At 50.5% G+C, this 27,706-nt stretch overlaps 1 protein-coding gene across 3 annotated transcripts in view; it reads left to right on the forward strand.

Moving 5' to 3' along the window:
- The window catches only part of MIDEAS (mitotic deacetylase associated SANT domain protein), a 66,920-nt gene that overhangs the window by 1,653 nt on the left and 37,561 nt on the right, over nucleotides 1-27,706 (forward strand). The window contains exon 1 of one of the 3 annotated variants that reach the window (XM_070416927.1): nucleotides 22,501-22,962. The exons of the other annotated variants lie outside the window; for them this stretch is intronic. The gene's annotated coding sequence lies outside the window, so the exon portion shown is untranslated. Of the gene's footprint in view, nucleotides 1-22,500; nucleotides 22,963-27,706 lie in introns of those variants that run through there. 3 annotated transcript variants of the gene reach the window in all.

Genomic DNA, 27,706 nt, shown 5'->3' on the forward strand with positions numbered 1-27,706 from the left:
CTGAGCTGGCTGGTGAGCTAGACTTTGAGCCTTGAAGTGTCAGCTGCAGAAACTTAGTTGGTGGATCCTAATTCCTTTATTGTGTCCCAGGCAAAGGGAAAAGTGCTGGGGCTTTGAGACTACGTGTCTGTGACAGTGTCTGGGGTGGGGGTGGGGGAGTCAGAGGAGTGACTCATGTATTTTTCTCCAGAGGAGCCAGGGTAGTGGGTCCTTGCACCCCCACCCACTAAGCTGCCTGCTGCAGGAAGGGAGACAAGCCTGCAAGTGCGGACAGAAGTCAGCAGGTCCTCTTTGAGCCTCAGAGGTGGCTAACTGTAACAGAGGGATTTAAAACAGCCATAAAGCACGTACATTGCCCAGCCGGTGTGGCTCAGTGGTTGAGCGTGGACCCATGAACCAGGAGGTCGCTGGTTTGATTCCCAGTCAGGGCACATGCTGGGATGGTGGGCTCAATCCCCTGTAGGGGCATGCATAAGGCAGCTGATTGATGTTTCTATCTTCTATCCTTCTCTCCCATCGTCTCTCTAAAATCAATAAAAACATTTGTTTTTAAAAGCATGTACAGGTTGCATGCGGAGCCATTCACATTCCAAATCTCAACCCACTCTCTTCCTGCCCTAGGTGGGAGACTCTAGGGGGAGGGGGGGCAGCACCCAGCCCTGCTGAGGGTACTGTGTGGCTCAGTGGCATCGCCCACCGTAGTGCTGGAGCTGCCTCTCTGCTTAGAGGGGCAGGTACCAATGGCACCCTGGAGCTCCTCCACGCCTGGCTTTCTCCCCAGCCAAGTAACTGAGTTCCACCTGGAAGGAAAATGCTTTTTTTGCAGCCTCGTGCCAGCTGTGTGTCACGAGCACAGTGAACTTTTGTCAAACCAAAACATTAGGCACAATCCCAGGCAGGCACCTCTGTGCTTCCAGAGACTTGAGGAAAAACATGTGAAATTAGAACATTTCTGGGTATTCTGGGATGTACAGACACAGTTCCACAAGGAAATGAGGTTAAAAGTGAAAACACCAGCACAGGAGGAGTTCCCATGAGTTGCACAACCCCCTGTTCTGGGTACATTTGGTTTTTTATTGAACTTGACTTGTCAAGGTCCTGGTTAGCTGTCTCTCCTGACCAGGGCTGCTTTAGCTAGGGATTACTGGGGCCCAGCACTAGTTTTGAGGAACAGGGGGTGGGAGCAGGCTCTTCTGACCCCCAAAGAAAGACAGCTTTGAGTTTGCAAAGCTTTGTGTTCATGTGGGATCTGCAGAGACTAAAAGTGCCCAGAGGCCCCCCAGGAGTTGGAGCAGGAGGGGCACCCCTTGCAAAGGCTAGAGAAATAAGGAAACAGACTCCCTGGAGTTATGGAGCCACGTGAAGGAATTGCCCGCCCCTATCTTCAGCTCACCCTGGCCGGGTTTTGTGCATGACTCAGGCCCTGCCCCTCGCTTGCTCAGCTTTGCTTCTGCATTCACAGAGCTTGCCCTGCAGAGGTTTAAGACCGGAAACATAATCCTGACTTCCTCTCCCACCTTACCTAAATGCTGATTTATGGCCTGAAGTTGCTGCCCAGTTCGTGGCCCCTGAGCAGCCCTGGCTGCTGCCTCGCTATGCACAATTGGGAACAACATCGGAAAAGCTCTGAATCAAAACTTGACATGTTTAAAAAATAATTTCATTGTTTTAAGAGGAAAAACTGTTGGAGGTAATTAGGGGGCTCAGCAACTCTGGCAAAAACCCCGAGATGCCCCTGAGCGAGGCAGATGGAGAAGTCCCCTGCAAGAGGGTGGTCTTAGAATGGAGGCCTTTTATTTATGTATATTTCTGTTCATCTGCCTCCTCCCAGCTGTTTCACTCCTTACACCACAATGCAGTGTTTTGACATCACGATTTACCTCCAAAATAGGAGGCAGAACACCCCCAGCCAAAAGGGGGCATTCTAGATTCTGAAGAAAGTGCTGCTGTTTTCCAGACGCCTGGCGGTTCTGTCCTGTAAATTTGTTTCCTTCTTTAAAGCGGCCCCCCTTCATTTTTGCTTCTCCCTGAAGCATCTCTTTGTGAGACCCTTAAACCTTTTTTTTCCCCTCGTCTACATGACACAGGGCAATGCTTTACGACTTTCTGTCTCAAGTGCCACTTGAAATACACACAGGGCTTTGAATAAGTCTGGGATAAAGGGCCCCTCTGTAATCTCCCTTAAAATGCCTGTTTGCAAGAGTCACCCTCCTGCTCAGCAACCTTCAATGGCTCCCCACTGTCTGCATGGTAAGGTTCAAACTTCTAGGCTGGCAGTCAGGGGCCTCTACACAGGGGTCTGGCCTTCGCTGTTCTCCTGCCTGAACCTCCGCCCTGACCCAGTGACCCACTCTGTGTGTTTGTCCAAACTGCTGGTGGCAGCATTCCTGCCTCCCAGGCCTCCCTGGAATCCTGGAATGTCTCTTCTTTCATCTCTTCCACTTGGCTCAGTCTTGCTCTCCTCTTAGTCCTCCCTCCTGTTCATGTTCACCTTCTCAAGAATTCCCCCGTCACACTCTGTGGGCCTCCCCCGGGGATTCCAGTAACATCCATTGGGGCCCCAAGCTGAAGAAAATCCAAGGATTTTCAGCTTCTTTTGTGGGCCATGACTCCAATCATACCCTATATTCAGCTTTTTAATGTGCCTTTGGGTGGATCAGTATGATCACTCTTCAAGTACACTGTAAGGCCCTGTTTATATGTCTTTGTGTCCCAGGGCCTGGTGCTCCTCCACTCATAGCAGATCCCCGTAAATGATGACAATAGTGATACAAATGGCATTATTGTCTGCTTGTGCACAGGCACACACAGCCAAGCCACGCACCGAGGACCACGGTTCCCAGTCTTCATTCTAAACGTTTACCCAGCGCTGCCTCCTTCTGTCTGTTAGTCTCTCTTTGGTGCCTCCTGGCTTTGCACCTCATATTCTGCTCCATTTCCAGCACCCCTAACTTCTGGGTGCCAGACAGTGTCTGTCCAGCTTCCGAACTGGCTCCTCTTTGTCCTGATTTTGGCCTGTCCTATGCCCCATGCTGTCCTATGCCTGAGCACCGGCTCTCAGGGAAGACCATTTGTTGCCTGGGTTGACCTGGCCTCCCAAGGGAACCAGACTGATAGAAGGAGTCAGGGACAACTCTCAGGTAAGACTTGTGAGCAAGGCAAAGAGATACTTCTTGGTTGGTTGCAGGTTTCTTTTGCCTGAACAGGTATTGAACCTATAAAACTAGGCCAAACTCGCCCTGGCCAGGTAGCTCAGTTGGTGTGTGAAGTTTCAATCGCTCAATGCGCGCGCGCCTGCACGTGGTATTTTGTGGTATTTTATGGAAGAGCCACACTCAAGGGGCCAAAGAGCCTCATGTGGCTCGCGAGCCACAGTTTGCCGACCACGGGGTTAGAGCATCTTCCTGATACACCAAGATTGAAGGTTCAATCCCCGGTCAGGGCACATACAAGGATCAACCAATGAATGCATAAATAAATGGAACAACAAACCAATGTTTTTCTCTTTCTCTCCCTTCCTCTAAAATCAATCAATAAATACAAATTTTTTTGAAAAAATAAAGAAACCAAAACAAACAAACAAACAAACAAACAAAAAGCTAGGCCAAACTATAAAACTGAGTCTTGGGGAGATCCTGGCTAACCCCTAACATTGGGCTTGACTAAGAAGATTCTCGCCGAAACCGGTTTGGCTCAGTGGATAGAGCGTTGGCCTGCGGACTAAAAGGTCCCAGGTTCGATTCCGGTCAAGGGCATGTACCTGGGTTTCGGGCACATCCCCAGTAGGAGATGTGCAGGAGGCAGCTGATCGATGTTTCTCTCTCATCGATGTTTCTAACTCTCTATCTCTCTCCCTTCCTCTCTGTAAAAAAATCAATAAAATATATTTTTTAATAAAAAAAAAAAAAAGAAGATTCTGTTGTCTCCACCCAGTTCACATGCTGTTAATCTTAACCTTGCCATATAAACGAAATTCATTCTTTTTTAATTGAGATATAATTCACATGCCATAAAATGCACCCTCTAAGCCAGATTTTAAAAATGGTGCAGTCAATATGTTGAATTCAGTTTTAATAGGAAATTCTTGATGAACATATACAGGTGCAACTAGGATTTACATAGAAAAGTTATGCATAAATTGCATTTAATAAACAATATTTTTGAAAAGTGATGCATAAACTGCATTTAATAAACAATATTTTCTAGGATCTGCTGTTTCAGTAGATAATCAGTTTTTAGAACTGAGTAGGACCTTTGGGACTTCTTTCATCCAGCCCCTGCTTTATGGTAATTGCAGTAACAGTGTCTCAGAGAATCATGAAGTGAAGAATTTAAAGCTGGGAAGGGCTCCAGTGGTAACTCTCTCATTTTGAACTAAGGCTCAGAGAGGATAAGTGACTTCTCTAAGGTCACACAGCTGTGAATGGAAGAGTCAGAGCACGAACTCCACATTCCATTCCCTGTTGCCATCCTGCATTGATCACCTAGCCCCGTGGTCGGCAAACCGCGGCTCTCGAGCCACACGCGGCTCTTTGGCCCCTTGACTGTGGCTCTTCCACAAAATACCGGCTCTTCCACAAAATACTGACTTCTGCACATGGGCCACGAAGTTTCAATCGCACTGTACGTGCGCACCCGCACGTGGTATTTTGTGGAAGAGCCACAGTCAAGGGGCCAAAGAGCTGCATGTGGCTCGAGAGCCATGGTTTGCCCAGCCGCAGTTTGCATAATCAGCAGTTCCAGCATGTCTGATTGTAAACCAAGGATTCCATCTCTTTCGTTTTCTTAAGGCAGTACACAAAGATTAAAAAAGAAACTTAAAAAGAAAAATGGGTGCAGGGGAGGGCTTTAAGGAGAAAGTGGGGTGCTTTTTTAATAGACTTCTTACCATCATATTATCTCATTGCAATCTTAGTTGATCCTAGTTGTTATCAACCTATTGAGTTCCTAAAACCTCCTAACCAGTCTCAGTTGGTCAATAAAATTACTTGGTGTTTTCTATGCTTGGAACATAGGTTGTGCAACCCGAGGAGGTGGAGGAACCCTCGCAGTGGTCTCATGAGGGACTTAGGAGAAGGCCCAGGAACACACACTTGGCACCCCATGAATGGCCAATTAACGTAGGGCCATCAGCCATTCCTCACTGGGCATTTATGGAGCAGCTACAGTGCTCTCAGCACTATGTGTGGCACAATGAGGGCTGCAAAGTGGGGTCCCACCTGCTCCTGCTCCTTCCCCCCAGGAGACTGACAGTTCAGCTTCTGAGATAGGTTGTACCCAGAGGCAGAAACAGACACTGGGGTGGATCTGTCACCTAGGAGAATGGAATTTGGTGCAGTTGCATATTCTGGGGATCAGGTTCTAAAATCAGCATGTGAGCTGAAAAATAAGAATCCTATATAATAAAAGGGTAATATGCAAATCAACTGAACAGCAGAACGACTGGTCGCTATGATGCGCACTGACCACCAGGGGGAAGACACTCAATGCACAGGCATGGAAACATGGAACAGATTAATGAATCTCAGAGGGAAGGGGAGAGGGAGAGGGTGGGAAGAGATTAACCAAAGATATTTTATGCATACTAGAGACCCGGTGCACCCTCTTATCTCTGGCCTGCTGGGATTGGCGGAAAGTTGCTCTCCGAAATCCCCTGGGGGGTACTGGATTGTGAGAGGGTGCAGGCCAGGCCAAGGGACCCCACAGGTGCACAAATTTGTGTACCGGACCTCTAGTATAATCAAGATTAACCTTGGAAGTCCATTAGGAGGACACCAGGTAGGTGGCAGACATACTAGCTCTTGATACTTCATCTTAGCCTGTTCCTCCAGTTGTGGGAGAATTTACTCTTTCTAAGGTTGGGCACCAGATGAAGTGGTTGGCTTGAATTTGGGAGCTATGGAATAGTAAACATGTGTGTTTAAATACCGCAGTCTCATTCAGCATGCTGAGATGCTTGTTGGCATCTGCTATCCTTGAGGCAGCAGGTTCAAGGCTCTTAGCCCATGCTCACCCTGAAGAGATGGTGGGTTTATAAGTTAGGAAATAATCAGATGAGGTTAAGAAGAAAGGCTCTTAGAGTAGCTATGGAGTTGGTTTTATTTTATTTTTATATGTTTATTTAATTTTTTAAAATTGATTTCAGAGAAGAAGGGAGAGAGATAGAAACATCAATGATGAGAGAGAATCGTTGATTGGCTGCCTCCTGCACTCCCCCTACTGAGGGGGATCAAGCCCACAACCCGGGATGTGCCCTTGGCCAGAATTGAACCTGAGACCCTTTAGTTTGCAGGCCGATGCTCTGTCCACTGAGTCAAACCGGCTAGGGCCCTGGAGTTGGTTTTAAACTGTAGGTGTATCACCCAGGATTGCAGATGAAGGACTTAGGCTTGGGGTGACCTGTCATTGGTATGAGGCTGGGAGAGGGCAGTGCCAATGTGTAGCAGGTACTTTTCTCTGCTCTAAAGCCTAGTCCTCTATGCCTGCTCTCCTCTCCCCTTCCTAGTCTTCTGTCCCCAGTCTCCCTGCTACAGGCTTTTGCAAGAGGCCAAACAAGGCATCTTCTGTGTGAATCTGGGTCCACTTCTTCTGTGGCCTCCCAATAGCATGTGTTCTGGGACAACTTAGGAGCCAACAGCCACCCCCCTTCCACTTGCACTCCAAGGAGGCTGTTCTGAACTATCCAGTGAGCATTTAGGTTCTTGACCTCCCCAGTCATGGAGAAAAAGAAAACCAGCCATAGCCATAGCAGTGACAACCCTGCCCATCATGGTTTCCGGGGTCCTTTCGCTCATGCCCTCCATTTTTTCACTCACTTATGTTACATGCGTTTATTGAATCCCTACCTTGTGCTTTATTTGCTTTGTGCTAGGTACTGAGGATACAAAGAAAAAGGAGATTCAGCCTCCTGCGTCAGGGTGCTCATGGTCTGTGAGCGCTCATGCACAAAAGCCAAGAGCAGTTAGTGCCACAGATGTCACTGGGAGCATGTTCAGGGGTCTGCTGGGCTCAGGGGAGAGACTGGTCACTTCTGCCAGGCTAGCGGACTGAAGAATATTAGAGAAGGTGTAGGGTGGCCCCAGTGCCCTGCATGGTACCTGTGCTTAGTGAATGCTGTGGAATTAATGAATGAGAGGCTTTCTGGAGGAGCTGATGTTTGAGCTGAATCCTGAGAAACGAGTAGGCGTCCACCAGGTGGCAAAGGGAGTCAGGGCATTCTAGGCCCAGGGAGCATCTCAGGTGAGGCCTGGGCGTGACACAACACGGTCTGCTTTGGGAAGTGCAAGCAGTGGTGTGATGGAGCACTGTGGTGGGAAGGGGTGCTGAGAGGGGCAGGCCGGGGCCAGTCATGGCTAGCCATTTGTGTCAGCCAAGAGGTTTGGACCTTACCTCTTAGTGGGGAAGTCACAGAGGACTGATGGTGTGTGTGTGTGTGTGTGTGTGTGTGTGAGGAGGAGGGAGTTTTGCATTTTATGAAAACAGAAACCATGATTTTGTGCACCTAGTACAGTGATGGCGAACCTTTTGAGCTCGGCGTGTCAGCATTTTGAAAAACCCTAACTTAACTCTGGTGCCGTGTCACATATAGACATTTTTTGATATTTGCAACCATAGTAAAACAAAGATGTATATTTTTGATATTTATTTTATATATTTAAATGCCATTTAACAAAGAAAAATCAACCAAAAAAAATGAGTTCGCGTGTCACCTCTGACACGTGTGTCATAGGTTCGCCATCACTGAGTCCTAGTACAACATGTCACACAGAAAGTTCTCCATAAGTACTTATTAAATTGAATTGAAATTGATCAACCGTTGATCTTTGAGGAAGGTCAAGAAGGAGGACTGAAAACAAGGGTTGATTTAGGAATTAGGAAGTTATTGGGTCTTTGCCCTGAGGGCTTCTCATTTGATTTAACCTCCCTGTGAAACAGGCGGTGCAGATGTTACCTGCCCGAGGGTTGAGCTGACATGTGCAAGTTCTAGAACCCAGGTTTCCTGACTCCAACCCAATTTCCCTGAGCTGCTGGAGAAACAGGGATGAGGCCAAGGGAGCAGTAATACCTTTCATTTCTGATATCAATGCCCCAAACTGGGGCATCTGGTCAGAACCAGTAACAGGGTAGGTTGGTATTTGCAGCATGTATGGTATTTGTTCATATGTGTGATTATTATGTGGCTGTGATCCTCTCAGATGAGTGGGTATTTAGATTAGACTCTTTTCACAAAGGAAAAGATAGACTTGAGCAGATGTGTTGTCTCGGGTGCCTGAGGAGCCAGTGTGGAGGTTGAAGGATATGTTGGGGAAGTCCAGGTCTTAGGTCTGTACATGGCAGAAGCTGACTTGTGCCAGAATAAGGAGAAAAGAATGTATTGGAAGGCTATCTGGTGGCTCATGAAATGTCCTGGAAGACTGGAGAACAAGGCTCAGCATTCGATGAGGACCTGTGGGAAGTTGGGTGGCTGGAACTATAGCCAAGGTGATAATGCCACTGGCCTGGCATCACTGCTGCCAACTGACCTGGATGCTGCCACCCCCTTCAGAGTGAGTTCTGAGCTTGCCTTGCTTTTTCTGTGCAACTCACTCCAGAGGCAAAGCCCAGGCTGAGCATATGGTTGTCAGTTTAGCCCACATGTCCATGTTCTCACTGTTGGAGGTCCTGAAGACTGGAGGTTACAGCTTCCCCAGTGGCAGGTGGAACTCTGCTTCCCACCAGGACTCAATGCCAGGTGCCTGAAACCTAAAAACAGGTGCACATGCCAGATGGACCTGTGTCCACTGTAGAAGCTTGACCCCATTCTCATCCAGATTGGGACGGTGGGGCAATGCTGGACATGGCAGGAGGAGAGGGGGCATTTCCCTTGGCCACTGAAAATTTCCACATCTTGATCTTAATCTTTTTGGACATGTTTCTGAATCCTTTAGCTTCCAGCTAAACTTCAGGATTCTTACCTGCTCTGGAGAGCTGAGCATTTCATTAGCAACTAGAGGCCCGATGCATGAAATTCGTGCAAGAGTAGGCCTTCCTTCCCACCCTCCTCCCGCTGCCGGCACCGGCTTCCCTCTGGCACCCGGACCCTGGCTTCCTTCGCAGCCCTGGCTTCGTCCTTCTGGTCTGATTAGCATATTACGCTTTTATTATTGTAGATTGGACTTCTCCTCTGGAATCTGAATAATTCCAGTGGAAAAGAGAGGTCATCCAGCATCTGGATCGCCCCTGCACGTTAGATTTCACTTGGAAAAAGGACAGAGGCCCAGGCGTGGCTCTCTCTGGCTAACAGGTAGTTACAGTTTGAATTCTGTTTCTCCTCTGACGTTGGGCAAGACTGGCAGGGCCATGAGGTATTTGGGAGGCGCTACCTTGCTCTTCAGTTGGGAGGTCGGTGTTTTGGCTTCAGGCTTGGTTCGTGGAATGATTGAGATCGCTGGTGCCCAAGCTGGCTGAGGCGACAGGACTGGGCACCTTTCCAGTTCTGAAGATGTCGACCTAGTTGAGATGTTCTACCCAATAGCCTGCCCGAGAGAGAGCTAAAGGAAAGAGGGCTTCGTAGCATCCCTGCCCAGGTTCCTCCTCCATAAAGAGGGTCTCAGGTGAGTGCCTGCTCACTTCTTGCCCTCAGATCCTTGGCTGATAGCTCTGTGAAGCAACGGCATGATGATTGAAATCTTGGTAATTCAGTCCCAGTCAGCTTAGACAAAGGAATTCATTTCGGTTAAAAAGAAAATGCAGTTTTGGACTCTTGGCTGTGGTGTTCACTGGTGTGCCAAGAGCCTTTTCCCCGGTGCCTGGAAGCGGGAAGCTGCTGCCTCCGCGGAGCTGGGCGTGTCTTGGGCTGGATTCTCGCAACCAGACTGGAGGTGATTCCTGAGGCTGAGGCTTGGTCACCAATATGGGATCAAGTTGGCCCCTAGGAGGGATGGAGCAGGGCTGTTCCCAGCCAGTGCTGGCTCTGGTACAGTTCACACTGACCTGCCCATTTCTGTCTGGCTGAAATGAGATCGCATTAAAAGCAGCATTGAAGCAGAAAAGGAGTCTTGAGAGGCCCGAGTTCCTTCACTCAAACACAGCTTTGATCCCATCACTATTAAACACCTTTGAGAACTGCCCAAGCTCTGCAGGAGAAACCTCACATTCCTCAGAATGGGGCTTGTGGGAGCCCCAGCCCACCTGCCCACCTTCTCTCCTGCCACTCGCCCTTCCCTCGCACCCGTGTATGTCCTCTCTGCTCCTCAGTGGGCTTGGAAGAAAGCTGCCCTGTGCTGTGTGCATTGTCTGCCCTGCCTGGAATGCCCTCCCCGCCCTCTTCCTCCTGCCAGAAGTCACCTGCTTCCTGCTGCCTTCCTGATCCCCAGCCTTAGCATCTCTGTGGTGGAACTTCCTCACTGTAGGACGCTGGCATCAGGTGTGCCTTCTCCTGCCTGGCGCATAGTAGGTACCCCATGGGCAGCCTGAGAGGATGTGAGGGAGCAGTGGGCAGGCCCAGGACCTGGCCTGGGTCAGGTGGACGTCTGGTTGGTGAACGGGTCGTCTGCATGATGGCCTGTCTTAGCACTTCCTGGTGGAGCCACTGCCAAGGAAACCCCGGTGAGGGTGGGAAGGGACTTCGGGGACACAAAGCCTGGCGCCTGGGTCCCCCTCACCCTGAGGACTCTGAAGAGGCATCTGTGATAGGTGCTGGTTTAATGGTGGCAGAGACTTCCCTTCCCGCGGGCCCCAACCCTTAAAAAAGGATAAGTATCAGCTGCCCTTAGGGCACCCCTTAGCTTCCATGCCTGGTGCTGCCCGCTGGCTTTGCACAGAGAAGGAACTAGAGAAAACGAATCCGCAGATCATGAGAGGGAGTCTGGGGCTCTTTAAGACAGAAGCCCTATTTGGTCTGGTGATAGTCAGGACAGGCTGAGGCTCTTCTTGTGGAGGGGAAGAGGAAGAGATCCTCTTGACGGTGATTGCAGACCGCAGCGAGAGCCCCGAAGCAGGGCCTCGGGCCTTGGTCTGTCTATGAAATGAGAAGCTTAGACTGTATGTGGTCCTTTCCTGCTTGAAAATCCCACAGGCCTGTCAATGGAGCCTGTCAGGTAGTGTGTTTGGTGCATCGTAGTGGGGCCTACGGAATAGTTACCTGGGGCCTGCATGCCACTTAGAGAGTGCTGTGCAGTAGCGTCTTTCCCACCAGGCCGACGAGGAGGACTTTCTTTCTTTCTTAAAATGGAATCACCTTTAGGGCTGAGGCCACAGCATGCCTGGGCCTACTTGACGAGTGCATGGCTTATGTCATTTGCAAAGTATGCTTTCAGACCCTCGAAGCACAAATTTCCTTTAGAAATTTGAAGTGTGTCTTTGTTCTTGGCCCCTGGAAGACCAGCTCCGGGAAGTTGGGGGTGGGGTGGGTTTGGTGTCCAGGGAGGTGTTGGTTTGTTTTGGGAGGGACAGAATGTGGGATCTGCCTTTGTTTCTGCCCCCATAGAGCCTGCTCCTACCCATCCCAGCCCTCTCCCTGCTCCCCACATCTCTCTGTCGTCCTCCTTTATGATTATTCCTCCACAGCAAATCAGTTGAGCTACCTCCAATGTCTACCCAATCATGGGGTGTGCACTCCAGATGCCCAGCCCACTGGGGAGTTGGGAAAAGTGGATTTAAGAGGAGATCTTGACTGGTAGGATTGGGAGGTGTAATCAGGAAAACTACTTTGGAAAATAGATAATCCAGGTAATTCACACAAAACAATATATTTTTAACATGTAGAATGTGAAACTATAAAAATGTTAATTTCCTTTTACCTATTAGTATTACTCTTGGGAATTTATTGTAAGGAAATAATTCTAAACAGGAAAAGAACTATATGCACAAAGATATTTAGAGCAACATTGTTTAAAATAGCAAAAACCTGTAAGTAGCCTAAATGTTCCAGATGGCATATAATTCATGATATCAAGACACAGTGAATATTGTGCCACTGTTAAATTAATATGAAAATTATATTAACTCATGGGGAAATGTGGGTTAATTTTGGTGGAAAAGTGGCTTCTGATTTAGCAGGCAAAATTGTACATACATTTGATGAGTGCCTACAAACTGATGACATTGGCTGTACTATAAATTGGCATAAAGTAAGTACTGGATTTAGGTGAATCGGTTATGAATGGAGTATTTGTGTGTTTGAAATCGTCTTAGAAATATATATATAGTATACATGCTTAAAAAAAGACCTTAACATATCAAAGACTTTGGATCTGGGTAGGAAGGAGGCCAGGGGAGAAACTCCACGCCTCTCGTCTGTTACCACGAAGACAGAACTGCTGTGTGTAACCATCTGCACTGCAGGGCTGGAGAATTCAGATGGGCTGACTTGGGTCATTTAATAACTGGAGCTCTGACTTCACAGGCCCACTAACTGTGTGACTGTGGGGCTCCCCGCGTGGACTCTGCCTGGTGCAGGCGACTTCCAACTGGCTTCACAGCCCGGAACAGTTGTTCCCCGCCTGAGTTTCCAGGGAACCAGTGCAGGGAGCCTGTGTACATTGAGCCTAGTCTCTGAGCCACCCACTCACCTGGAGGCTGCCTGGCCCTGCAGGCCCCAGCCACAGGGGGAGGCAACAGATTCTCTTTTCTGAAGTTCAAACAGACAGCAGGGAGGATGTGCTTTGCAGCCCTGCCTAACCCAGGTGGAGCCTGGTCAGTTACTGTCTAGGGTGTTTCCAGGGTTGCACATATTCATTAAGGTATTGAAATTTAGAGTTGCCCTTTAGTGCTAGCCTCATTAAGCCCCCCGCATTCACCCAGCCTAGCTTTGGCTAAGCAGGCAGGACCCTCGGCCTCCCAGCTTGCCATGAGCTCTGCCGGGACTTGCTAACTGCAGGTATGGCCTTGTGACTGAGCGGCTGATCCTTTTCTGACCACATTTTCGTATCTCTGGCATTTCAGAGCCTCGGGATGCCCAGTGAACAGCCTTCTCACCCGCCACTCCCCCTTGGCTTTGCCTGTCTATGTGTGTAGCTTTTCTTCTCAGCGGGGAACTTTCTTGACATGTGGAAGGTCTGTTTGGGGGGGGCCCATGATCATACCTTCCCTGTGACCAGCACAGGAGATGGAGACTCCTTAGTGCTGTTTGGAGACACAAGAACAAGAGCTCTGGGCAGGCCTGGCCGGGGCAGGTTGAAGCCTGCACAACAGAAGCCACTGCAGCAGAGCACATGTGGAGAGATGGCCAGGCCCTGCTGGTGCCTGGTTTTTTCAAGCATCTATCTCCCAAGGCCATATTGCAGAACTGTCAGAGATTTGGAGGGTTTTTTGTTGTTGTTGTTGTTCCAAGATCAGACTGAAATAGAGCTTTACGGATGGAGGTTTGCCAGGACCAGAGAGAAATTGGAAAGCGCGTGGGTTCAGGGCACGCCTGGATACTCACGAGGGGGACGCAGGCCAGTTTCACGTTTTCCACGACACGCCTGCTGGTGTTATATGTTTGGAGGCCAAGGGTGGGGATGTATGTCCATGTGCTTCCTGGAATCTCGTGTTCATTCCTAGACGCTCTGATCCCATGCCCACCCTCTGCAGTGATCTCAGACCTTCTCCAACGAGATCACTGCTGATGGTGAATTAACTGTCACAGAATCTAAGTAACAAGCTGTCTTCCTGAGTCCAGGACCCAGCAATAACTGCTCATCTCAGTTCCCTAATTTAGAGACCACGTGCTTGCCCCAGGGTTGTCAGCAGCTCAATTTCTTGAAGCTTGAAACACATTTCCATAGAAACAATGCTATAAATGGTGGTTGGGCTCCTAGGCCGGCCCACAAAGAGCCCTGGTGTCACCTCCGTTGCTGAAATGGGTATTAGTAAAATTGAGAGCGCACATATGGCAGGAAGAGTTAGCACCCAGGACGTTGAAGGTTAAATGGTGTTGGTTAATGTGTGTAACTTTTGTTTCTTAGATGAGAGGTGCTCTCCCCGGTAAGGGAAGCTCTGGGGCCCTCCCCCCGCCCACAGTTGTAACCCCTCCTCCCCCAATTTACCTTCTTTCTTCCTTCCTCATCAAGCCAGGAGCCTGGGCTTCCCTGTCCCCTGAGACTTGGGTTGAGGTATTTTTATAATTAATAAATCCTGTTCAGCGGTCCTTACATCATCAATATCATCATCATTATTGCTATTTAAACCATCTTGACCAACTTAACAGAATAAACATTCTACCTTAGCAATTTACATTGTTCAGAATTCTCTTCTGATTGCTGCTAATATGCTTGTGGAAGTTTGTTTTTTAATATTTTTATTATTGATTTCAGAGTGGAAGGGAGAGGAAAAGAGAGAGAGAAAAAAAAGAGAGAGAGAGGAACATCAATGATGAGAAAGAATCATTGATCGGTTGCCTCCTGCACGCCCCACACTGAGGATCCAGCCTGCAACCCAGGCATGTGCCCTGACCGGGAATTGAACCATGACCTGGTTCATAGGTCGACACTCAACCACTGAGCCATGCCTCCTGGGCTGCCAGTGGACATTTTGACATAGTTTCTCAGTTTACCTGTACTATTTCTCTGTGCTGGCTTTGTCACCGAATATTTCATCAAATGGTTTCATCAGAATGTTGCCATGTGTCAGTCCCTTTTTAAAAAATTTAATTCTGTTATCATGCCACGCCATAATCTGAATGGATTTCAACAAGTGCCGTGAGGATCTTTTGTAAAAATTCTTTTTAGGAAATAATTTTAGTTTATTTTCACGGGATCTGGTCCTCTGACCATAATTACCTGGTCAAGGTGTTAAACTCTTATGGCGCAACGCCAAATCACATTCCAGAAAGACTCGAAGTTTACAGTGGCACAGCTATGAATGTGCAGCTGTTTGCTGATGGCCCTACCAACAGCAGTTTTCTTGTTTATTTATTTTCTTATTTTCTACTGACACCGGCCATAATGGGTCCTTAATGGTGTTCTAATGTGCATTTCTTAAATTGCTGCTGAGACTGTACAATTTTTCCTCCTAATGATTTACTGGTTGTGTTTCCTCGTGTGTCAAACCATGCTCATCTCCTGTCACTGTGGAGCCTCCCCACTTCCATCTATATTGGGAAGCACGAAGTCTTGCCTTCCCCACTGCTCCTTCCCTGGGTGGGGCCTGTCCTCACCTGGGCTCACTCATCTGCACACCTGCCTGGTTTCCACCTTCAGCCACTCAGGCCCTCATCTCTCCCCTGGCTGGGACTCTCCTGGGGTGGGAGGGCGTGGAGGGGCAGACACTGGGGGGCTCTGTGACCAAGGCTGAAGGGAGGTAGATATGCAAGGCAGGGGCTTGTCCGAGCGGTTCCAAAATAGGTTCATCGAGTGACCACCTTGGAGAGATTCTGGGAGGAGCCACAGGCTGTGGTCACCCACACAGAGGCCTGTAGGGAACAGGGGCAATCTCAATGACAGGCTGGCCGTGGGTATGAAAACAGTGCATGTGAGATGATAAACAATGGGCCAGTGGCCTTGGGAGGGAGGGCATCTGGGGGGGAAATTAGGATGTGTGAGTCCCATTATAGTGCTACTCCTATTGAAGTGCTATTTCCTTCGTAATGCTACTCCCCTTGCACTGCTACTCAGCTCCACCGCCCAGAGTGGGCTCAGTGTTGCCAGTGTTACAGTATTTTTCATGACAAACCAGAAATTCTGCTTTTTTAGCTTAAACCTCCTGATTTAAAAAAATTTTGACAATACATTTAAGTCAATTAAAATAAAACACATTATATAGGTTGGATAAAATATATCTGGAGGTGAGAATGGTTTGTGAGCCTCCAATATGTGACCCCTCAATATTTGACTTCCTTACTGGGAGAACACAGGCCCAGAGAAGTACCCTCATATAGCAGGGAGAAGGACTGAGGGAGTCCAGCAGTCACATTCCATCTAAATGACCTTGGAAGAGGTGTCGAAACTTTGCGAACCTTAGCCTCCTTATCTATAAAATGGGGATAATGGCTTCCTCTCAGGGTGCTGGGTGGATCCAGTGGGCTGGCATTATGCCACGCATTTAGTAGGCGCTCAGTAAATGTGTTGGTAGGTCCTGCGCGAGGTCATCCAAAAAAAATTAGAAGAAGCACCAGGCTTAGGCTTAGAACTTTACTCTTTTGACTACCAGTTCAGAGCTTGTTCCATATCACATTGGCCTGCTTTCATAGGAGCTCCCAGAGGTGTCTGGACACAGCCCTCCTTCTGATCCCGGGAAATTACAGGTCATTTTATGAGAGTTTGATTGTGCAATAGTACTGAGCTCAAGTCATGGGGCTCTCAGCTCCGTGGACTTGGACCTGCAGGCCCAGAACCCAGGAGATCAAGCTTCAAGGTAGTAGCAGCAGCAGCAACAGTAGTAAAAATACCATACAACACGGAACCTAAGAAGCCAGTGATTATAAGTTGCACCATTATTTTATGTACAACTATGAAAGAGACAATGCTGCTTATTAAAAGCATGACGTGCTATCAGTTGTAAGGTGCATCCTGATTTCAGAGATGTTAAAATGGGGGGGGAGATGTAAAATGGAAGAAATAGAACAGTAATAAAAATAACATGTTAAATTGTACTGCTTACCTTAAACTTTCGCATATATTATTTTATTCGTGCATTTATCAGCAAGCTTTTACTGAGCACCCACCATGTGCAGGCACTGTGCAGGCACTGGGAACACAAGGTCACTAAGATCTCTGTGCCCTGCAGAGGCGCCGATCCTAGTAGAGAGATGGCACAGTAAGCAGCTGCAGGAAAGTGTGTAGGGGATGGAGTAAAAATAAACAACAGGATGCCATGGGAGTTTAGGGGAGGCAGTGGCTTTTCTGATCCTTAGGAACAGAGACTGAGACAGTTTGGGGTGCCTGGGGTTGATTTAGGAAGTGCTGTCAGGAGGAAGGGAGTGAGGGCAGCAGACTAGGGCTGGGTAAGAAGCTAAGCGAGGAAGGATATGCTGCGAAAGCTGGATCCCACAGGGAGCCCTGGAACATGGATTGCACCACCTTGATCCCACCTTGAAGCACGAGGCCTAAACGTTTGGACCCATCCACTTCTTCCTCCACACCCTCCTTCCCCCCAGCCAATCATTGGCTGCCGTGTTCTCTCCCAGCAAAGACTCTCTTTGAGAAGAGGGCAGCTGTGGGCCCCGAGCAGCTGGAGGAGTGCACCAGCCTGATAAAGAAATACGAAAGGGTTCCAGCAGCATACACTCCAGTGTCCTTCCTCTGCATGACGGCATCGAGCAAGGCTTCCTGGAAGAGCTGCCATTCAGCTCAAGTCTAGTGGGAGCCCAGGGTATGTGTTTAACTTGTGGATGAAGGTGGCGGGAGGAGGAGCATGCATGAGAATGCAGACATCTTGGGGAACTTCAGGCTGTTTGGCTGTGTGGACCTGCGGCTGGGAAGTGCGGCAAAGCAGGATCGTGCCGGAAGTGTAAATGCCTAGCAGGCTGGCTACCCCACTGTCAGCTTTTTTCAGTAGGTGATGGGAGCAGTTTTTCAGAAGGTGATGGCAGTGTGGATGGTAAGTGTGCAAGACTAGCAGCAAGGAGAGCAGTTAGGAGGTGAGACAAAACGATAGCCAGCACTTACAAAAGACTTAACATGTGCCACATACTGCCTTAAGCTCTTCTCATTCCATCTGTAGATGAGAAAACCAAGTGGTTAAATACTTTGTTCAAGGTCATCAAGCTAGTATGAGCCAAGGTTTGGACTCAGGTCTCAGCTTGTGCTTTTAATCTGGACACTCCCATGAATATGAATTTTGGATTCTAGTACATGATGTATCAGTATTTGTTTTCATTTAAAAATAATGCTTGCCCTGGCCAGGTAGCTCAGTTAGTTAGGGCGTCATCCCGACCCACCAAGGTTGCAGGTTCAACCCCCTGTCAGGGCACATATAAGAATCAACCAACTAGTACATAAATAAATGGAACAACAGATTGACGTCTCTCTCTCAAAATCAATTTTTAAAAATTCTTTAAAGCATGTCCTATTGGATCTCAGGGGTTCTGCTCCTCTTGGACCACTGCCACAAGGTAGGGAAGCCGAGCTCCAGAGAAGAGCTAGTGAAGGCGTCTCTCTGGGTCTGGGTCTGGGTCTGCGGGGCATGGAGCTGTGCTGAAATGAAATGAGGCCCTTGGGAAGCTTGCGGCTCGGGCTCTGTGAAGAAGAAGAAAGGGTGTTTCTGTCCTCGTGGCCTTGCCTGGCAGCCACACCTGTTTTGTCCTCCTTCTCCCTATGCCCAGCCAGACGTCTCTCCCAGAGTGACAGCAGCAACTGGGGACATCTGCAGAAGCTCCCTCGCAGGCCTGACAAAGGCAGTCAGAACCTGGCCCAAGCCTGCAAGAGAAGGGGGGCAGGGGGAGGTCGGTGGGAGGGTCAAGAGATGTGGACACTTGTGGGCTGGTGTGGCAGGCATGGCCCTGCCCTGGAACAGGTGAAGTGAATGTGAACTGAGGAGGAGGGTCTCCTGGGATTTCAAGGGTTAAAGACCGTTCTGGGACTTCTCAGCACACAATTGCTTAACTTAATGGCTGGGTGGTTTTGAGCTCCAGCTCACTCCCAAAGGACATGGCAAAAAGAGGTACAGAGAAGGCACAGCCATCAAAGGACTGTCCCTGTTCAGGCTGGGTAGGCAGCACTGGGGGAAAGCTTGGTGGAAAGGACATGAAAAGCAGGGACTGGGCGAGAAGCCTTGGAGGGACACCAGGATGGGACACTGAACTGATGCTGGAAAGAGTCTTTCTGGGCAGAGCCCAGGAGAGGGTTGCCCTAAGGCTGATAGAGTGGACCTACCATCTTATAGAAGGAAAAAAAATCTTGCCTGGACTAGGTTCTTGAAAGGGAGAAGAAGCTGGTTTGGGGGGGGGAGGGGATTTAGAAAGGAAATAATAATTGTAATGTCTTATATGAACAAAGCATGATGCAGTATGAGGCAGTTTTGTCCTGTGATTCTCCCAAGTCCCTAGAGCAGTGGTTCTCAACCTTCTGGCCCTTTAAATACAGTTCCTCATGCTGTGACCCAACCATAAAATTATTTTCGTTGCTACTTCATCACTGTCATGTTGCTACTGTTATGAATCGTAATGTAAATATCTGATATGCAGGATGGTCTTAGGCGACCCCTGTGAAAGGGTCGTTCGACCGCCAAAGGGGTCGCGACCCACAGGTTGAGAACCGCTGCCCTAGAGGTGGGCATTCTTTCATTATTTGTGTAATAAATACGTTACAGCACATGGGCTCAGAGAAGGCAGGTGTCGACTTCGGAAGATCGCACAGCACTTTAGCTTTAGTTAGGCAGGACCCAGAGTCAGTCCCAGCATTGTGGGCTTGTGATTTCCTCAGTTGTATTCGTACCCCCAAATCCCCACACTCTGGTAAAGGTTGGTTATTCACTTGTACACACCATGTGTGCTGGCCTCAATGGAAAGGTCCTGACAGAGAAGGGACAATGGAAAAAGAACAGGTAGGCAAGCAAGGGATTGGGGGAGAAGGAAAACCCTCTTTTAAACTGCGAATGTTAGCAGCAGAAAGTTAATGGGGGAGGGGGGGCGGTGGTGAGAAGCTGGCTTCCTTGAAAGCTCCCCCCCCCCCCTTTATTGGGATATAATTCACATACCACAAAATTCACTATTGGAAGCTTCATGGTCTCAGGCTGTCCCAGAAATGGACACTCGTGCTGGCCACTCAGGGCAGTGACTCAGGGCAGGTCACTCTGAGCAAAGTCCAGAGAGCTGATGCAGCCCCAGGAAGCCTCTCTAAGGCCATATTCTATCCTCACCGGGACCCAGAGTTTGGAATCCTGTCTAGGGCGCTTTGCTGCCTGGAGTGTTTCTCAGCAGACACACTCCCTGTGAGCTGGGACTCTGTACTCTTCTCTTTTCCGCAGTTTGTGAAGGTCGATGGTGGAGAAAAGCCCCTTTTTTTCCTTCCCCAAAGGGCATCCTTTTTGGTTGCCCAGAAGCCTGTAGCAAGGGCTTGCTGGAGCTTCTAAAACCAAAACTTTCACTTCACATGTCAGTGATTCTGCACTGTCATATCTGCAGCAAAACTGACCTCCAGGGCTTTCTCGGAAGAGCCGCAGCTTTCTTTACAATTCCTCATCTGCCTGCCTTTGCGAGGTAGGCTTCCCCTGCCAGGCAGGGGCCACCTGGTCAGTCTTGAGCCATCATCCCCTACACACACACACACACACACACACACACACACACACACACACAGCTTTTCCTTCCTCTCTTCCTTTCTGAGATGGCCTGAATTTGGGAGTTTAGTTGGGGTGAAGGGATAAGTTGCTCCAACATGAGCGGAGCTCCTCCAGGTCGCTGACTTCCGTTTCTCATGCATCCTGCCATCTACCTCTGCTTCCTGGTCAGCAGCAGCAGCCCAGCGTGGGACAGGGAGGACGTCCTGGCGGGACTAGGCTGGGGAGTGTCCTTTGGAGTGGCTCCCACTTGTTCCCTGGAGGCTGGGTTCTGGCTCCGTGGTGGCAGGCTCTTCTAGGAATGTGCTCCCCAGCTGGGTATTCTGGTTGGTTGGGAACATCCCTGAGCTGGTCTGCACTGGCTCTCAGGGGCTCCTTCAAGGGGCGAGGCCTGAGGCCAGCTGTAGGGGCTAGGCTGTGGAAGAAGGTCAGGATGGCCACAGAGCTGCAGAGGAACCTGGCAGCAGTGCCAGCAGTGAGTAGTGGAGACCAAGTGGTTTTGCTTTTGCTTTCCTCACTTGCATGAGGTGTCAGTGGGAAGGCAGAAACGAGACAAGTGGAAAAAAACAATAAGGTTTTACCCTGAGCCTCTGCTTGAGAGTTTAGTCTCTACTTGGGGGCCTGCATACCTGAGCATCCGACCTTCAGTTGTTCACTGCCTTTCTCTGGGGGTGGGGGTTGGGGGGGGGAGATAAGAGCGGAGAGGTGACAAACAATTGGCTTGCACTGTGATCTTCTGCAAGTCACTTAACCTCTCTGAACCTCAGTGTTCTCATCCATAGAATGAGAGGGACAAAGCTCTCTCGCACTCAGGGCTATGAAGCAGTGTGTGTGGGGAATGTGCTTTGAGAATTGCTGTGAACAATACTGACAGATGTTAAATCAGAGCATGGGCTTTTCTTTTTGGAGGTGGTCCCCCAGCTCCTCCATTCACTTCATACAATCGGAGAATCATGACTTTTAAATAGGAAGGCATTTCAATAGCTCATCTAGCCCAGTCCCCTGGCATAATTATCTTTGTTTTGCAGATACGACTGTTTTAAGTTGTCGTTATTTTGTCCTACCTGTCATATCAGGGTGCAATTGAGCCCCTTTCCTCCTAGGTGGGGTGTGAGCTGGATGCACACAGGTGCTCAGGCCAGCAAAGGGAGGAAGAGGACAGGAAGGTCATGCCCCTTGGGAGCAAGTGTGGGTTTTTCGAGGTTTAGGCAGAAGGCCTGAGTGGTATGTCATCCACTCAGGAGTTGGGGGGGGGGGGGGGCTTGGGGGCATGCCCTTGCCCTGCAGGCTCAGAGGGCCTGAGAAACCCATTCTGCTGTCTCTCCTCTTCTCCCTGAGAAAAAGCAAGGGATGCACCTGCTTGTCAGGACTGGCCACAGGGGAAAAGTGGCTGTCAGAACATGTTGTTTTATTCCTTCAAATGAAGATCTCCTTCTGACCTATCTCCTTGGAAAACAAACAAAAAACAAAAAACAAAAATGGAAGGAACCAGGAAAAACAGGATTCCCTCCCCTGGACTTTCTATTGGCCCTGGAGCCTCGCTGAATGGGGGTAGTGGGGAGAGCAAGAGAACCTCCCAAGTAGCAGAAATGTTTCCAATCTTTTCAGCAGCCAGGCATCAGGGGGATAGTGGGGAAGGTAGAGGAAATGTGGGCACACAGGGAGAAGCTGCCCGAACCCTGGCCTCAGTTGCTCGAATTAAACCGAGCAGCTTTCATCACCTCAGTAATGGAGAGGTGGGTCTTTTATAGGGGCTGGGGCCGGTTTCTCAACAAACTCTACACGACTAGGATGCTGATGAGCCAAAAGTGAAACTTGGGAAGACTGTTAATGAAGTGCCTTGGAGAGGATTGTGCATGATTTACCGGATCCAAAACCAGAGAGTAATTCTTTGTGGAAGAAAGCGACTTGTGTCCTCCCCAACATCACACACACACACACACACACACACACACACACACACACACTTTCCTGGCAGGCCCGATGGGTTTCCAAACATTTCGTCACCGTCTCCTCCTGACCTTGGTGTGAAAGGAACGAGCCGCGTGGCCTGCTCCAGCAAAACCATCGGGGGGCGCCGCCTGCGCCCGGGGAGGGTGGCGACGGACTCGAGTGGAGGTGAGGTCTGCTGGAAATCCCCAGCCCGGGCCAGCCGCCGGAGGTTTAAAGACGCCTTCCCAGGCCTTATTTGGTCGCAGGAAGTGGGCGGCGCTGGGCCTGCTAGTGGAGGGGCCGACCAGAGACTGTTGTGCTGATGAAGTGGTAGAGCTGGTTCCTGCTCGCCGCCGGCCGCGCGCGCCGTCCGGCCTCTGGGGCTCCGCGCTCCCAGCTCCGAGTTGTGCAATCCTTTGTAGCACCTCAGAGTCCTCCTCCTTCGCTGTTGCCTCTCGCCCTCGCTCTTTTTTTTTTTTTTTTTTCAAGCTGTGAGCTCAACCGATGAGTCAGAGCAGTGCAATCCTGACACTGCATCGCAGGACTGGGGGTGACACGGAGGGAGGGAGAGCGATCGCGAGGCGGACAACACCGGCGCGGGGTGAGCCGAGGCTCCTGCGCCCAGAGCGAAGGGTGACAGCCCGCGTGTCCCTCCCGGGCCCTGCCAGCAAACTTCCCAGTCTCGGGAGGCGCGGGCTGGCGAAAGCCCTGCGAGCGCCGCGGGAGGCGGCGGCGCCTGTTTGTTTTTAAAATCGGGGAGTGCGTGCAGGCGGCTGGAGTCTAAAAGGCGACCGAAGGCGGCAGCCCGTGGCCGAGAAAGGATAGCCGATGCCGGAGCTCGGGCAGGAGCAGGTAAGTGGGGCTGCCGGGTCCGCGGGCCGAGGCCTGCACGAGGCGAGGCGCAGCCCGCCCTGGCGCGGCGGCCAAGGTACCCCCGGCTGCGTGCAAGCGGTGGCGGCTTGGCGCCCGGGCTGCAGCTCTGCAGGCGCGGCCGGGAGCCGGGGCTCGGGGCGCGGCGCGTCAACTTCTGCGGCCTGGGCAACTGTGTGCGTGGGTGTGCGTGGGTGTGGACAAGCGTTGGCTGTTCGGCAGCGCGCCCCTCCGTGACCCCCCCCCCCCCCGCCCCTCTCCGCAGCTGCGTGTGCAGCGCCAACTCGCCGCCGTGTTTGTGCAGCTACGCAACTCGCGCGCGGCCCCGGTCCACCCGGGCGCGGCCCCGGCAGGAAAACCCTCCCCATCCGCGAGGCTGGCGGCAGCAGCGGCGGCGGCGGCGGCCCAGGAACACGGCTGCTCCTCCTCCGCCTAAGCGAAACGTGGTGTCTGCAGGGACCGGCTTGTGTGACAGATCTCAGGCCCCGGAGGCGCGGAGAGGAGCTCGCTAAGTGCAGGAACTTGGTGCGGGAGGCCTCTTCCCCTTCTCCTTCCAGTGTGCACGGGAAAGTGGACATGGGAACTGCCCGCGCTGGGAGTTTGGGAACAGAGGTGCAGGGGTGGCAGGAAACGGGTAGAGCCCTAATTTAGAGTGTTTAGGGCGGGCGGGCTGGCCCCCACGGACCCCGGCGCTGCGGGTGCACCTCAGACCTGTCATCCCTCACACCGCCCCCGCCGGCCCTCGCGCTGAGGCCTGCGGAGCTCTCCCCGGGCTTCACCGGGTACTTGGTTTGGTGGTGTCTGTGCCAAACGCGGGAGCCTGGATTTTGTCTGGCCCCTGCACAAGGCCAGCTTGTTGGAGATAGTCATATCGCCTCCCCTATTCACATAAACAGAATCGTGTGCACCAGGTTGCCCCTCTGAGAGCCCCAACCCAGGACTCTGGATGAGGGCCTGGTGCCTGGGGGAGGGGGGGGGGGGTTTCAAGCCTCAGCCCCCAGGAAAGCAGACCTGGAGGAGATACCTGCCACTCAAAGTGGAGGCCTCTGGGGATTCCAGCCCAACCTCCAGAGTGAGCTACTAGAAGGATGAAAGGGGAAGTTACCAGCCCCATTTAAAACTTTGTTGGTCAGAACTCTGTCGGCTACTTCCTGCTTCCACCATCCCACATGGGACCTGTGTGCCCGGCTCTGGGGCCGGCGGGATGGGTGGAGAGCTGGCTGGGATGACTATGAAGGCCTTGGTGGCACGTGTGTGCAGGGGATTGCGGCGGGGGGAGGGGAGGTCTGGCTCGCTCCAGCAGGGGGAGCCTGGTCTGGTAGTGGCCTGGAGGTCTGGCCTCTCTCCTCCCTGCAGCTTCAGGATTGAGATGGGAGGTGTGGGTAACTGCAGCTCTGAGGGGAAGAAGTCACCTGTCCTGCTCCAGAACCTCCCAGGGATGGTGTGGCACATGCCCCTTTAGAATCAGAAATGCACCCTGGAAATTTCCAGGAGGTATTAGATGGTTTCAGGATGAGGGGGAAAGGAGAAACCTTCCCAGGTTGAGAATTCAAGGGCCCTCATTTTTTTTTTCTGCTCTGGACACTGAATAATAGGGGTGTAAACATTCAATTACTGTGATAAACCACCTCCTTGCATGGCCCTGGCCCAGTCTCCACTCTAATTGGACTGGTCTCTGGCTGATTAGTCTGAGTAGCTCCCAGGGGACAAGGTGGTAAGGAACCTGGAGGGCACCCTCCCAGCCCCCCATTCACGAAGCTTGCTCTGGGACTGCCTGCCCACTTCCAGTGTGGCCTCTCCAGTGAACCCTTACCTCCTCTATCAGCCCCTCACCCCACCCTAGGAAAGACTGACCCTGGGGATAACAGTTCAACTTCTAAGTATGGGATTTAAAAATAGTCAGAGCCCTCGCTGGGTAGCTCAGTTGGTTACGCAGTGGTTCTCAACCTGCTGGCCCTTTAAATACAGTTCCTCATGTTGTGACCCAACCATAAAATTATTTTCGTGGCTTCTTCATAACTGTAATGTTGCTACTGTTATGAATCGTAATGTAAATATCTGATATGCGGGACGGTCTTAGGTGACCCCTGTGAAAGGGTCGTTCGACCGCCAAAGGGGTGCGACCCACAGGTTGAGAACCGCTGGGTTAGAGCGTCCTGATAGGCAAGGTTGTGGGTTTGATCCCCTGTCAACATACAAGAAGCAACCAATGAAGCATAAATATGTGGAACAACAAATTGATATTTCTCTCTCTCCCTTCATCTGTCTCGCTCTAAAAATCAGTAATTTTTATTTTATTTTTTTGGTTAATCCTCACCTGAGGATATTTTTCCATTGATTTTAGAGAGAGGTGGAGAGACACAGAGAAACATCAATGTGAGCAAAACACATCAATTGGTTGCCTCCTGCACGGGCCCCAACCAGGGCTTGGGTCCAAGCCTGCAACCGAGGTACATGCCCTTGACTGGAATCAAACCTGGGACCCTTCAGTCCGAGGGCCAACGCTCTATCCACTGAGCCAAACTGGCTAGGGCTGGGCTACTGCTTTTAATAAATGGAGAGAGAGTGAGAAAAGACAATATGTAGTTACAGACTTAGCTGAGGACCTCCTGTGGCTCCAGAACCCAGGGAAGTTCTGCCCAGTGGAGCCAAGGCCTCTGGGCCCCTGAGTTGGGGAGGAGTAAGAGAAGGATGGTGCGGGTGGTCACACAGGGCTTAGTGGCCTGGAAGGGAATGGGCACAGTCCAGGACTCTTTGGCCTTGATAGCTCCTCTCCTGTAGTTGGGTCTCTCAGAAGGAAACCTTGCTGGTGGTGGAGTAGGGATGGCCACAAGTAGCTGGGAGTTTCTTCCTTTCCTTCCGTAGTCCTGTTTCAAATGCCACTTTGGAGAAGCCTCAGTCTTCTCCTCAACAATTATTTCCACTTTATGTAGTTATTTGTGTATATACTGTAGAATGGTAGTTAAAAACATCAACTCAGAGCCCAGCCGGTGTGGCTCAGTGGTTGAGCATTGACTCATGAACCAGGAGGTCACGGTTCGATTCCTGATCAGGGCACATGCCCATTTTGCGGGCTCGATCCCCAGTGAGGGGTGTACAGGAGGCAGCTGATGATTCTCTCTCATCATTGATGTTTCTATTCCTCACTCCCTCTCCCTGCCTCTCTCTGAAAACAAACAAACAAAACACCAACTCAGAGCTAGAGTCTCTATACCTCCTCCTTAGAGTTGCAGCGAGGATTCTATGAATTACTGTATATGTAAAGTCCTGAAAGCACATTTCAGCTTTATGGTAGCCTCTGCTCTAGTGTGAGCTGTATTGTTCCCACAATGCCTGCCTCTAGTAGGTGTTAGTGAACAAATAAATGAAAGATTTCCCTCAAAAAAAATGTGGGCTTGGCATGTGGTGGGCTCAGTGAACCCTGCTGCTGGGACTCATACTGCACCAGTGATCCTAGTGCTGGTGAACCAGGTTTCCTGGCACTGCCCTGTGGCTAGCCTTCTAGAGAATGTGTCCCAGTCATTCTGACCCCAGCAGGACCAAGTTCAGCTGTCTGCCTTTTGCTCATCCCAGGGAAGAGCTTCCTGCCTGGGAATCTGCTAACCTGGGCATTTCCTTTAGCCAGGCATATTGGCACCCTTCCTGTATTATGTGCATGCATCAGTTTAGAAGCAGCCTGGAAACTCCATTCTTCCCTGACTCACCAAAGGTTGCAGGAAACGCAGCCAGTGGGCTCATTCTGTTGGAAGGGTTGTTTCAGCACCAAAGGACTCTGATTGTGGGGGTGAACTAAAAAAACCTGTGTGTGCTGGGCTAGCGCTATGTGGAATGTGCTGAAGTCCCCAGTTCTTACTTAAGGGATCTGCATTTGCATTCAAAGCAACATCCAGGATACCCTGAGACTGTGAGCTCATTTTATGAATCAGAAGCATTACAGCATAACTTAGGTGTTAGAAACTGCTATTTGGAATCCAGATCGCCCTCCCTCCACCCCCAACACACACACACACACACACACACACACACACACACACTAACAGGGGCTCTCACAGTCATATACTTGGGAACAATAACAGCGGAACTTGTCCACCCCCACTTCCACCCCCACACTCAGAACACCATTCCTGGATGGTATGTGGACAGGACCTGAGCAGTGACTGAAGGAAACCTGGCTGGTGCATGAGAACAAGGCCTGGGTAGACCTGGGTTCATGCTCCAGCCTCTCTACTTGCTGGATGGCTTTGGGCATTGCTTAACTTCCTGAACTTCAGTTTCTTCATCTATAAAATGAGGATGGTAATAATACTTCACAGGGTTGCTCTGAAGGCTAAAAAAGATCCTGCATGCAAAGCAACTGGCCCACAGTAGGTACTCAACAGGTAATGGCTAGCATTTCACCGGCTCCCAGCTAGTTCAGCTGTCTACCTTTTGCTCCTCCCAGGGAAAAGGACATGAAGGATATCCTGCTTGTGGTAGGAGGGCAAATGAAGCTTATTTTCTAACTTCCCCGGCCCTGGCCCCAACTGCCTAAATCGGCCCGACCCTGGTGCCTCTGCACCTTTGCAAGCAATTCTGTCCTTGCTCAGCTCAGCTTCCCAGAGATCAGATTGTACAGTCGGGACTCTACCCGCCCAGGCCTCAGGCTGAACTGCTCACGTGGGTGGGAGGAAGGCTGCTCTCTCAGCCAAGGGAAAAGTCCCCTTGCCTTTGCTTCACCTGAAGCCTT

The sequence above is a fragment of the Myotis yumanensis genome, unplaced genomic scaffold, assembly GCF_028538775.1.
Source record: "Myotis yumanensis isolate MYYU_CA2020_CCGP unplaced genomic scaffold, mMyoYum1.0.hap1 SCAF_1, whole genome shotgun sequence".
Lineage (NCBI taxonomy): Eukaryota > Metazoa > Chordata > Mammalia > Chiroptera > Vespertilionidae > Myotis > Myotis yumanensis.